General features: G+C 47.1%; 1 pseudogene; it reads right to left on the reverse strand.

The window, feature by feature from the left end:
- Window positions 1-430: 430 nt before the first annotated feature.
- On the reverse strand, window positions 431-3,725 carry LOC146200189 (uncharacterized; annotated as a pseudogene).
- Window positions 3,726-12,941: the final 9,216 nt, after the last annotated feature.

A 12,941-nucleotide genomic window follows, 5' to 3' on the forward strand; every position in this document is an offset into this window, starting at 1 on the left:
ACCCAGGCTCTCACTGAGTCTTTGTTCCCTACACCGCTGTATCGGCAGCCTTATCTGAGGTTTTTGGACACCACTGTTCTAAAGCGTGTTAGGCAAATGTGCATTCAGGCAGCTGCAAAAACGTTCTTTTTCAAATTACATACAGCGACGTTGCCTGTCAAGACATTTCTTCACAATAAGGAGATGTTTGTGCCCTGGTCGGTAAATTGTCGTCTCTGTAACGTGCCTGAGACAATTGATCATTGCTTTATTCTGTGCCGTGATGCTATGTTCTTTTGGGACATACTACAAAGAACTCTTAAAAAGGCTGTACCACCCCACGGTATTTTTTTTCCTGACATGGTATTTATTATACAGAAAGGGTTATGAACACTGACTATTTACAATTTCTTCAGCCATTGCTGAGATGCATAACAGAAGACACAACTTTTTAAAAGGCAGGCAAAAATAATCACCGTGTCACCAGTGGAAACCAATCAGGTTGAAAGACATTTTCATCATAAGCGTCCTTCAGTTGCAGCATCATTCTGCTAAAATAGAGTCTAGGTGGAACAACAGGCTCAGCGTTGCGATCCGACATGCGTGTCTTCCACAAGCTATGAAGTTCAATAAGGAAAAACATGTCATATGGTTCGTCATCAGATTGTGTAACAGCAAGATACCGCACACTGTACGAATTTAGAACAAATTATTTCTGTAGAGTTCTTTGCAGCACATCCCAAAAAAGAATTGCGTCTTTGCAATTAATGAAACAGTGCTCAATTGTTTCGGGCACATCACACAGACGGCAGTTTACAGAAGATACAAAAATATTTTTTCTATGGAGCCATGTGTTAACAGGTAGAGCTTCGGTGTGTAATTTAAAGAAACATGTTTTCGTGCAAGGAGAAATCTGCATTTTGCGCACCCTTTTTAAAACATCATGACCCTTAAAGCCAAAGTATAAAGAACGATACAGTGGTAGCGGAAAAAGCATTGCTACCAAATCTTTGTATAGTATCTTACGCGAAACAGAATATAAGTACTCATTCGAGAATCGTACTGTCTAAAACCTCACCGAAGCATAAACTTCCTGCATAAATCCTAGTAACTGCGGGCGATCAGTAAAATGTGAAGAAACCACTAAGTCGGGAAGCAGATTTATGAAATTAACTTGTAGGAATGCTCTAATAATCGGATGTGAACAATCACGAAAAAAGAAGAAACGGGCAACTAACTGCCTTACATACAGATGCACTAAACCGAGCCCCCCAGCACAAACAGGTCTGAATAGGTTATCACGCAGAATCGATTCAAAATTGGATGACCAAATAAACGTCGCAAATATTCGGTGAAAACGCTGGATGTAATGCCTAGCATATAGTGGAGGACCTGAAGCACATAATAAAGTTTTGTCGCCAAAAACATGTTGCAGGCCTGAGGCCGACCGAATATTGAAAGCCGATATCGGACAAATGTAATACCATAACGCTGGACTACTGGAACACGCTCGTTCCTGTAATTTGAACTTGACCTAAATGCATGCAGTGGAACGCCTAGATATTTAGGGGGCACACATGACCATTCAACTCCGTCATATAGGTTGGTTGGTTGGTTTGTGGGGTTGTTGAGCCCCACGAACCAAACCAAAGGCCGGAACTCTGAGCACCAGAAACAACGCCAAATTCTTCTATGCTGGATATAACTTTTTCTGTGCTTGGTTTGTCAGTGCAGAAAAACGCAAGATCACCCGCATATGCAAGCACTTTAACCTAATTTCCAAGGAGAGGGAAGCCATGGATACTACTGTTATGTAAAACACTCTGACAAAGTGGTTCCAAGTAAAGAGCAAAAAGCAGTGGAGACATCGGACAGCCTTGCTTCACAGAAGAGTTGATTGGTATGGGGCTTGATAGGTGTCCATTTACAATTAGGCGAGTCGAACAATTTCTATAGCAAAGTTGCACCCCCTTCAGTACTACAGAACCAACGTTCGCTCGTTCCAAAATGAGAAAACAGGAAAGAATGACGGAATCAGCAACCTGATCATGAGAGCAGGAGCACGATTCGAGGACTGTGCGCGCAATATGTACATTACTTTGTATGGCTCAGCCCCTCAAGCCGCACGTCTGGTGAGGGCCAATGAAAACCGACAATGCGAACTGTAGGCGGTTTGATAAAATTTTGGCGAAAATCTTGTAATCCACTTTTGCCAGTGTGATGGTCTATAGCCTTCCACTGAGCGTGATTTTTCTTCATCAGTACTCTTTGGAATTAGGACTGTGTGGCATTTTGTAAAAGCCTCGGGAAGGGCTTCTAGATCAAAACTTATCGCGAAGACATCTAGCAGGATAGGAGCAACAGTTTTAAAAGCTTTGTAAAATTCAGAGGAAATGCCTTCAGGACCAGGCGTTTTTGAGAGAGGTAATTGATCAATTGCCACTTCTACCTCTTGCTGCGTGAAAGAGCTACTAATTACAGAACAATCATCTTCTGATAAAGGGGTCACCAGGGATGTGAAACGCGAGATGTTAGAATTTCTTACAGGAGGAGTGGCACTAAACAACATCGAGTAATAATCCACGAATGCGGACGTAACCTCATTCGTACTCGTAACCAATGTGCCATTACGCATAATTCCCGGAATCAGCTTTGCAGTCGCATGATGACGTTCATCAAGCAAAGCTTGCCGCGTCGGCCGTTCGCAGTGCAAAGCACGCTTGACACGAGATCGAATTAAGGCACCCCTGTATCGTTCCGCATCATGCCTTTGTAACTCACTTTTGACACTAGCAATTTCGTCCGTATATGCTCCAGGGGATTCACATTCTAGCTCATCGGTTCAGTTCAGTTCAGTCGTTCAGTCGTGTCCGACTCTTCGTGACCCTATGGACCATTTCACGCCACGCTTTGCGGTCTCTCACTATCTTCCTAACTTGCAACATCGGACTTTTCCGACACATTCACAACTGAGCGTCCTTTTGGCTTTAGCCCAGCCGCTGCATTCGTCCTAGAGCTACTAGGAATCGCCTTTTGTTCATCCCCAGTAACATGTGGGACGCCTTCCAACCTGGGGGGCTCATCTTCCGGCGCCATATCATTAATGGTATTGTGACTGGCCATAGGGTTTTCTTGGCAGGAAATACTGGAGTGGGTTGCCATTACCTTCTCCAGTGACTCACATTTTGTCAGAACTCTCTGCCGTGACCTGTCTATCTTGGGTGGCCCTACACAGCAGAGCTCACGACTTCATCGAGTTTCGCAAGCCCCTCCGCCACGACAAGGCAGTGATCCATGAAGGGGCTCATACAGGTTACACAAGTTTTTGTTAAGTGTCTCCTCCTGATGTTTCCTGTAGAAAGATTTAATTGAGCCAAGTTCAGTTGCTATCGCACGTACTTCCTGCTTGAACATTTCCCAAGCGGCGAACAATGGTAGATTTCTGGAAAAACATGATTGGAGCTGTGAGCGAACACGAATGATAAATTCTTGATCATTTACCAGCGATGAGTTTAACTTCCAAAGTTCCCACTGCGGCCTAAATTTTCAATGGTCATTGCCACCGAGCCGGGCTACTACCATGCTGTGATCAGAAAACGAAACCGGTATAGTTTCGCAAACAAGCCAGCGGGAAACTAATGTACTAGATGCATAGATCCGGTCTAGACGAGCGTGAGAATGCCCCTGAATGTGGGTGAATGATCTAAAAGCACGGCAGGACGCCCCTGTGCCAACCAGTCCCGCATCTTCTGCAACACGGAACAAAAGTTCCCCACTCCTGTCACTGCGTGCGTCTGGACTAGAACGATCTATGGGGTTGCAAACACAGTTGAAGTCACCCATTAGCACAAGATGTCGGTGACAGTCAAGTAAGCTTGCTATGTGTTAAAAAAAAAAACTTATGCGCTGTGTCACAGTATTAAAAGCATAAACATTAATTATCCGCCATGGCTTCCTAAAGAGCAGAAGATCGCAACATATCAACCGACCCTCGGCGTCGATATTATAAGTTAGGCCAGTACAAGGCAGCGTCTTTCGCAGAAACAGAAAACAACCTGCTGACAAGCCCACAGCATGCGCAACAATGACATTAAAATCGGCCAAAAAGGGCTGTAGCGCCCTCTCGGTTTCCTCCTCTCTCTCTATCTTCGTCTCTTGGACTGCCACAATATCTAGACGCCTGCCGTGCAAAAGTCGGCGAAGTTGCATCTGTCTCTGGCGAGACCTAAGACCCCGTACATTGAGAGTTGCAAGCACTATCTCTTCAGAGACCGCCATGGTGACAGCACATAGTTTTGTCTACAATTCCATTTATCTCTCGGAAGATGGCGAAGCCGCCTCCGAACCACCGCCAGGCCTCCTCGACCGCGAACGCCGGCACTTCCCTCTGTGCTTCGACGCTCGACCGCGACGACGATGCTTGTTGCCAGCTTGATCGTCCTCCTCACTGGACTCGGAGGCACATGATGCACGGCGTTTCAAGACTGGCTCGTCGGCAGCCGCGAGCCCGTCAGCCACAGGAACTTGGCCCTGGTCTGGAGGTTGTTGCACAGCAACGGCTACAGGGGTCACAATATCCGCGGTGACATTCGCTGGGTGTTCGGGAACGGGTGGATCATCTGCGGTTGGCTCCTTGTCCGAAGCTTGACACTACATCTCTTCCAAGGCCTGAGACGCTAAGTTGTTCTCATTACACTCGGACGCATGAGCAGTATTTTGTTCCTCAGTATCCTTTGTAGTAGCACTTGAGGACTCGGCCACAACGCCGACAGGAAGGTCGCCAGACGCATCAATTATCTCACGCGTCCATGATGTGCTCCCGTAATGCTTCGTCAGGAGACCGGACTCGGTGCCGAAGCTTGTCCGCGTATGTAACCACACACTCCTCTGCAGTGTGGCCGAGATGCCGGCAATCTTCGCAACGCGGCGTACGGCAGTGCCGACGAATGTGTCCTACACGGTTGCAGCGGAGACAGAGAGGTGGTCGGCCAGGTACCAAAACGAGGCTCTGCACTCCACACACAGTTAGCTGATGTGGAACGTCACCGAAGCTAACCCCTTCGGCAAGAGTCAAAGTCACAGCTCGACTGAGCGTCTTCATCTGTTCCATATCAGCAACTTTCCAGTTTTCCGTCGAAATGGAGGTGACTTTGCCATAAGCTTGTAGAGCTTCACAAATAAAGGAGTCATCCAAGCGTTCAGGCAGCCAGAGAAGTTTCGCCTTTATCTCCTTCGGTTCTGGATGCACAACAACACAGCGACGGTCCTTAACCAATAAATCGCCACATGAGACTAGTTTTGCTATAGAGGGCGCCGATTTACATGTAACCATCGAGACATGCGACATTTGAAATTGTCCGATAGAACTTATTTCTTCCAAATCCACCACGTTCCGAAGGGCGTCCCTGAAGTGTTGGGCATGGTAGGGGCTACCGGCGAGGTCAGCATGAAGAAAAACAGAATTGACGACAAGCTTACCAGTTGGGAAACGGGGAAGGACAACACGGTAATCATTACTGCTGGCATTAACCTGAGCAGTACCTCGGCCTGAGGCCGATTGAACCTTTGTAGCGGAGAGCATCGTGAAGCGCTTCCCGCCACGACAGATAGACAATTCGATTCCCACGGTATCCGGTATCCCACAGTATTCGATCCACGGAAAAAAATACCCACGGTAATTTTTTCCGGCATGGTATGTATTACACGTGGTTATTTACAGAAAGGGTTATGTACACATAATATTTACAATGCACCCAGCCGTTGCTGAGATGCACAACAGAAAACAAAACTAAAAGGCAGGCAGAGATAAGCACCGTGTCAACAGCGGAAACCAATCAGGTTGAAATTATTTTCATCATAAGCGTCCTTCAGTTGCAGCATCATTCTGCTAAAATGGAGTCTAGGTGGAACAACAGGTTCAGCGTTACGATCCGACATGCATGTCTTCCACAAGCTATGAAGTCCAATAAGGAAAACCGGGTCATATGGTTCGTAATCAGATTGTGTAATAGCAAGATACCGCACACTGTACGAATTTAGAACAAATTATTACTTTAGAGTTCTTGCTAGCACATCCGAAAAAAGAATTGTCTTTGAAATTAATGATCAGTGCTCAATTGTTTCAGGCACTTCACACAGACGGCAGTTAACAGAAGATACAAAAATATTTTTTCTATGGAGCCATGTGTTAAGAGGTAGAGCTTCGGTGTGTAATTTAAAGAAAAATGTTTCCGTGCAAGGAGAAACCTGCATTTTGCGCACCCTTTTTAAAACATCATGACCCTTAAAGCCAAAGTATAAAGAACGATACAGTGGTAGCGAAAAAAGCATTGCTGCCAAATCTTTGTATAGTATCTTGCGCGAAACAGAATATAAGTACTCATTCGAGAATCGTACTGTCAAAAAACTCACCGAAGCATAAACTTCCTGCATAAATCCTAGTAACTGCGGGCGATCAGTAAAATGTGAAGAAACCACTAAGTCGGGTAGCAGATTCAAGAAATTAGCTTGTAGGAATGCTCTAATAATCGGATGCGAACAATCTCGAAAAAAGAAGAAACGGGCAACTAACTGCCTTACATACAGATGCAATAAGCCGAGCCCCCCTGCACAAACAGGTCTGAATAGGTTATCACGCCGAATCGATTCAAAATTGGATGACCAAATGAACGTCGCAAATATTCGGTGAAAACGCTGGATGTAATGCCTAGCACAGTGGAGGACCTGAAGCACATAATAAAGTTTTGTCGCCAAAAACATGCTGCAGGCTTGATCCGACCGAATATTGAAAACTGATAGGGGACAAATGTATTAGCATAACGCTGTACGACTGGAACGCGCTCTTTCCAGTAATTTGCACTTGACTTAAATGCATGCAGTGGAACGCCTAGATATTTAGGGGGCACACATGACCATTCAACTCCTTCATATAGGGGCGGTATTGATCACCACGAACCAAACCAAAGGCCGGAACTCTTGAAGTGATTCATCTGAGCACCAGAAACAATGCCAAATAACCTTTCTATGCTTGGTTTGTCAGTGCAGAATAACACAAGATCATCCTCATATGCAAGCACTTTAACCTCATTTCTAAGGAGAGGGAATCCGTGGATACTACTGTGATGTAAAACGCTCAAACAAAGTGGCTTCAAGTGAAGAGCAAACAGCAGCGGAGACATCGGATAGTCTTGCTTCACAGAAGAGTTGATTGGCACGGTGCTTGATAGGTGGCCATTTATAATTAGGCGAGTCGAACAATTTCTATAGCAAAGTTGCTCCCCCTTCAGTACTACAGAACCAACATTCACTCGTTCCATTCGTTACGACCACGCCAAGGGTCGTAAAGCGCTACTGATAATTCCGCTTGTGTACCGTGAGGATGATAGCGGGATTCCGCGCGTGACAGATACTGCGATTGGAGCGCAATTTGAAAGTACCAAAGACTAAAATAGGTGGTGGTAACAACTTTTATTGCCACAAAATGAAAGGATTTATTTCGGTCTGGGGCGAGTATAGGGTAGCCTCCAGTCAGGAGCGACCTCTCGAGCTCGTGTGACGAGGGCCAGTTGCGTAGTTTTTCTTGGGCTGGCCAACGGCTTGTCCCATTCCTCCGCTGAGGGAGCTGGCAAGAGTGTCTTTGGAGGGGGATCGCTGGCGCATTCCCAAAGTATATGGTCTTGAGTGGCCTGCGTCCCGTCACCGCAGTGCCGGCATGCAGGATTGAATTCTCCGTTCGTAATTACCGATAATCGGTAGGGGCTAAGAATGGCCTTTGTTTGTAGGCGTCTGAGTGTCGTGGCTTGCGCCCGGTCGAGGTCGGGGTGAGGGGCGGAGTACGTGCATCTTTGCTCGAGATAAAAGTTTGTTATCTCCTCGTATGTGCGCGGCGCTTCGACAGGCGCGTCCGTTCCCGATAGATCTCCCGTCTCTCTGTTGGTTAAGTCTCGGGCTAGACGGTCGACCCCTTCGTTTCCGGAGTTACCCGCGTGAGCCGGAACCCATACGAGATTGATGTTGTGATTGAGAAATCGGCTGCGCAGAATTCGCGCCGCGAGTGCGCTTACAGAATTTTTGGCGAAATTCTTAACGGCGCTTTTTGAGTCGCTTAGAATAGTTTTGGTGCTGGGATCCGCGATGGCCAGTGCGATAGCTACTTCCTCTGCCTCGCATATAGAGCTAGCATGAAATGTTATGGCGTTAATGAAGGTTGACTTTGGAGTGGCCATACATGCCACGTATGCTCCGTTTTTGATGTGTTGAGCTGCATCCACGTACACTGCTTTTGGATCGTCCTCGTACTGTTTCTAAAGGGTCTGTGCCCTTGTCTTCCTGCGGTCATCATGTCCGCCTGGTAGTATGTTTTTGGCTTTTGGTTTAACAACTGGTCTACTAGTTATGTCAGTCGATAAATGGGATGTTGCGCACACCTCCTCGGTGGGGTGTATGTGGAGCTTGTCGAGAATTACGTGTCCCGCAAGGCTGCGTGACAAGCGGGTCACTTTTGCTGTCTTCAATTAGTTCAGATAGCGTGTTAAAAATTCCCAACTGAAGTAGCCGATCTGAGTTAGCGTATACTGGCAAGCCAAGGGCCGCTTTGTATGCTGTTCTAATTATGCTATTTAGTGCATCTTCGTCCCTACGACGCAGATGATAGTGCAGGCAAGCGTACATGATTCTTCTTATCATAAAGGCTTGAATGATCCTGCACAGGTCGGCTTCTCTCGTACCCCTGCGACGTGTAGCAATGCGTCTCACCAGCCCACCTATCTGATGCGCCGTGACGCGTAGCCGGCGTGTAGCTTCTGTGTTCTGCGTATTATTCTGAATCAACATTCCAAGAACTCTGATCGTGGCTACCGGGGCTATCGGATGGTTGTCAATGTGTAACTGGATAGGTTCTAGAGAATCTGGTTCTGCCTGTGAAGCTTGTTTGTTCCTTATAACTAATAGTTCTGATTTAGCCGGTGAACAGGTAAGGCCGATTTCCTGCACATAAGACTGTACCGTGTCGATAGCTCGTTGTAATGACTCTGTAATATCTCCATCGGAGCCAAAATTGGTCCATATGGCGATGTCGTCGTCGTATATGGAATACTGTATGTGTGGGATATCATCTAACAGACGTGGTAGGCCGCTCATTGCGATGTTGAAGAGAAAAGGTGTAAGTACGGCGCCTTGCGGTGTTCCTCTCGTCCCTAATGTAAGTTTGTCGCTAGCTTTGTCAACGAAATGGAGCGTAGCCGTACGCGCATTCAGAAAGGCAGCGATGTAGTCATATGTCCGTTTGCCTACGTTTAACTGTGAGAGGTGAGTGAGGGTGGAAGCTGGTGACACATTGTCGAAGGCCTTACTCGCATCGAGTCCCAGGATGGTTCGCGTGGCTCTTATGTGATTTGTATCTAGAATGTCTCATTGAATTTGCCACATAGTGTCCTGAGTCGAAAGACCTGCTCGAAACCCAATCATGGACGGGGGAAACGTGCCTTCCGCATCGGTGTGCATAAGGAGCCTGTTTAAGACAACGTGTTCCATTATCTTCCCGAGACATGACGTTAGCGATATTGGGCGGAGGTTCCCCATCTCGAGTCTTTTGCCCGATTTAGGTATGAAAATAATTTTAGCGTGCTTCCATTCCTCAAGGACGCTGCCCTCTGTCCAGTACCTGTTGAAGAGGTCCGTAAGAGCCTCTACTGACTAGGTCCTCTAAATTTCGCAACATCTTATTGGTGATGCAATCTTCCCCTGGTGCCGAGGTGGTGTTAATTTGGTTAAGAGCAGCTCTGATCTCTGCTACGGTAAAGACGCTATCCATGCGAGGTTTATCCAATCCTGAGTACCCATCTGGCCTGGGTATATCCTGGCAGGTGTTAATGTATTTATCTTTTAATGTGGTGATGAGCTCTTCGTCGGTGCCTTGGAAAGATTGCGAGATCCTATGTAGGTTCTTGTGGGATTAGGCCTTAGTTCTCGTAGGATCCAGTAAATATCCGAGTAAAAACCACGTGTTCTTGTTGCCCAGTTGCCCATTAAGGCGGTCGCAAGTCTGATGCCACTGTTCTCTGCTAAGTTCCCACGAGTAAGCCTTGATTTCCGTTTCAAGCCGGGTTAGCCGAATTTTTAAACGTCGGTTGTGCTTATTTTTACGCCATCGGGCATGGATACTTCCTTGTGCTTCAATCATGTGCACTAGCTTAGCGTCCGGGCTGGGACTGCTGTCCTCCAGGGTAACAGTTTTTGAAGTGTTTTCGGCGTCTTGCAACAGACGCTCCGTCCATTGTCTTAAATCTACTATACCTTCCGCTGGCCTTTGCGAGTGGACATATATCTAATGGCGTCCCAGTTCGTGTGCTTTACTTCCTGGCGACGCATTTTGCAATGCGTGGCCCGGAAAGCGGTACATAGTACATAGTTGTCGCTTTCTATGTATTTAGGTTTTCCCATCTCGCATCGGGGATATTTCTGGCAAAGGTAAGGTCAGGGCACGTATCCCTGGTTACACTGTTACCAATGCGCGTAGGTTTATCAGGGTCGACGAGTAAGGTATGCCCTAGCGCCTGGGCTGTCTCCCATAGTTTAGTTCCCTTTCTACTCTTAACTGAGTAGCCCCATTCTGCATGGGGTGCGTTAAAGTCTCCAACAGTCAGCAGAGAGAGAAAGAGAAATAACATTTATTGCACCCGTCAAAAGGTTGGTGAGGATCCGAGGCGAATGTTTAGAATGTATAGGGGAGATTGTGTTCGTTTGTTTGGCAGGATTTGTATAAATGTACGAGAGACCTCCGGTGTTTCCGAATCTAGTTGGTTTGCAGTTAGATTACGGTGTACAAGTGTAGCTGTGATCGGCCGGCGCTCAGCCGACACTTTCTCATTGTATGCTGTATACCCTGCAAGGTTTACTTCTGTATTCGTCTCTTGAAGTGCTATGACTACCGGTCTGTTTGTTTGGGCCAAAATAGGTAACTCCCGATATATCGCATAGGCTACAGGATGCGGCGTATATAGTTGAAAACTACGCCCTAGAGAGAGGACTATCTTGCTTTCCTCAACAAATTCGAACTTTCTTCAATATGCAGCAAAGCACAACTAACCAGAGAATCCCACCTACTGCACCTATACAATCCAGTGGAGGTATACGTGGGAGGGAGCAAGGTACCGAGAGTCAGCACCATTACAATCCTGGGGTATTTCCTACCGCAGAATAGAAAAAACACCACCATCCTGAAAACGCTTCCGACGTATGTCGATCAGGTAACGGGAACATTCAGGCGAATCTCTATCAGGAGCAAAGGCCTCAAAGAACGCTGCCTAATAAACCTTCTTCGTACCTTTCTTATCAGCAGAATAGCTTATGCCACCCACTTTCAGAAGCTTAATCCTGGTGATAGTGGAGAAGTTAGAGAAAATGATCAGAATGTCATTCAAAAGGGCTTTAGGTATCCCCCCAACTCGTTGACAGAGAAGCTTCTAGCTTTGGAAATGCATACTACCTGGTAAGAGATTGCCAAAGCGGTCAGGGAGGCCCAGATTGGGCTGCTCAACTCCACTCTAGTTGGCCGAAAAATACTACAAGAACTACCGCTTTAGTCAGGTGAACCACCTTATGTCGTTGAGCTCCTCGAACTTGAGACGCCGACACTATTCAAAATTGCACCGATCCCTAAAGATATGCACCTGATTCATGCTACTTCTTACACCGTGGATTCATGACAAGGAACGAAGACAGCATATAGAAAAATTTATTCAGAGCGAACTAATAAACGACCTTCCTGAGGAATCAGTCTATTGCGATGCTGCCTGCGGGCTAAAAGAGGCCGCGGTCAGAACATTGGTAGATGGGAACCACTCCCAGAAAGTGATTGGATCCATTAATACGCGTAACACTTTAATTGCTGAAGAGGCTGCGATAGCGCTAGCATGTAAAGGCACTAAAGCCAAAATTATCCTTTCAGATAATAAGGCGGTTGTTTGGAACTTCGGCAAAGGCCTAATTTCCAAGCAGGCGGCCAGTCTACTGAGAAAGCACCCGCTAAACCGGGAGGTTTCAGTCCTCTGGGTTCCACCTCAAGGGGGTCTACCAGGCAATAAGGCTGCCCATCGCCTCGCTCGAGATGTCTACACCCGAGCGGCCATAGAGACCCCGCTACCCGGAGACAAAGGCCCTAGCTCATTGCCTACAAGGAGCTCTTTGAGACTCCCAGAATAAACAGATTGATCTATCCACCTCTAGATAGGTCCCTAATACCCTCAGAATGTATGCGGCTGAGACAGGTAGGTCAACGCCGCTTGAGGCGGGGGCTAGCCTGCCCCAGAATTTTTATCTACAGGGTGTTGCACAATTAGACCCGCGCTGTAGAATGCTTCTCCCAGCTAAACCGCGGAATCCTTGCAGTTCAGATTTCGCACAGAAATCGCATTTTGTCGCTAGTATTTTTTAATACTAAATTTGTTTGTGGTACTTGCCTGATTCGATCAGAAGAAGTAAAATATTCCCATCGCCTGCGGCGGCGGCGACGCCAGACGAACCGCTGCCCCAGTGATGGGACTGGTGGCGCCACCTCATGCTGCTTACAACAACTCAAACCTTCTGCCAGAAACGCTCGCCCCCTCTTTTCCTGCTACAGAGTTGTTGTTAGCAGCATGAGGTGGCGCCACCAGTCCCATCGCTGGGGCGGCGGTTCGTCTGGCGTCGCCGCCGCCGCAGGCGATGGGAATATTTTACTTCTTCTGATCGAATCAGGCAAGTACCACAAACAAATTTAGTATTAAAAAATACTAGCGACAAAATGCGATTTCTGTGCGAAATCTGAACTGCAAGGATTCCGCGGTTTAGCTGGGAGAAGCATTCTACAGCGCGGGTCTAATTGTGCAACACCCTGTATTGCAGGCCGTCATTGCACGCGCCACCGTTTCGTTGGTTGACGACCGCTGTTGTTGCGGCGCGCGTTTTTCTCTACCTCTTCCTTT

The sequence above is a fragment of the Amblyomma maculatum genome, chromosome 2 (assembly GCF_055883805.1).
Source record: "Amblyomma maculatum isolate TAMU_Amacu chromosome 2, ASM5588380v1, whole genome shotgun sequence".
NCBI lineage: Eukaryota > Metazoa > Arthropoda > Arachnida > Ixodida > Ixodidae > Amblyomma > Amblyomma maculatum.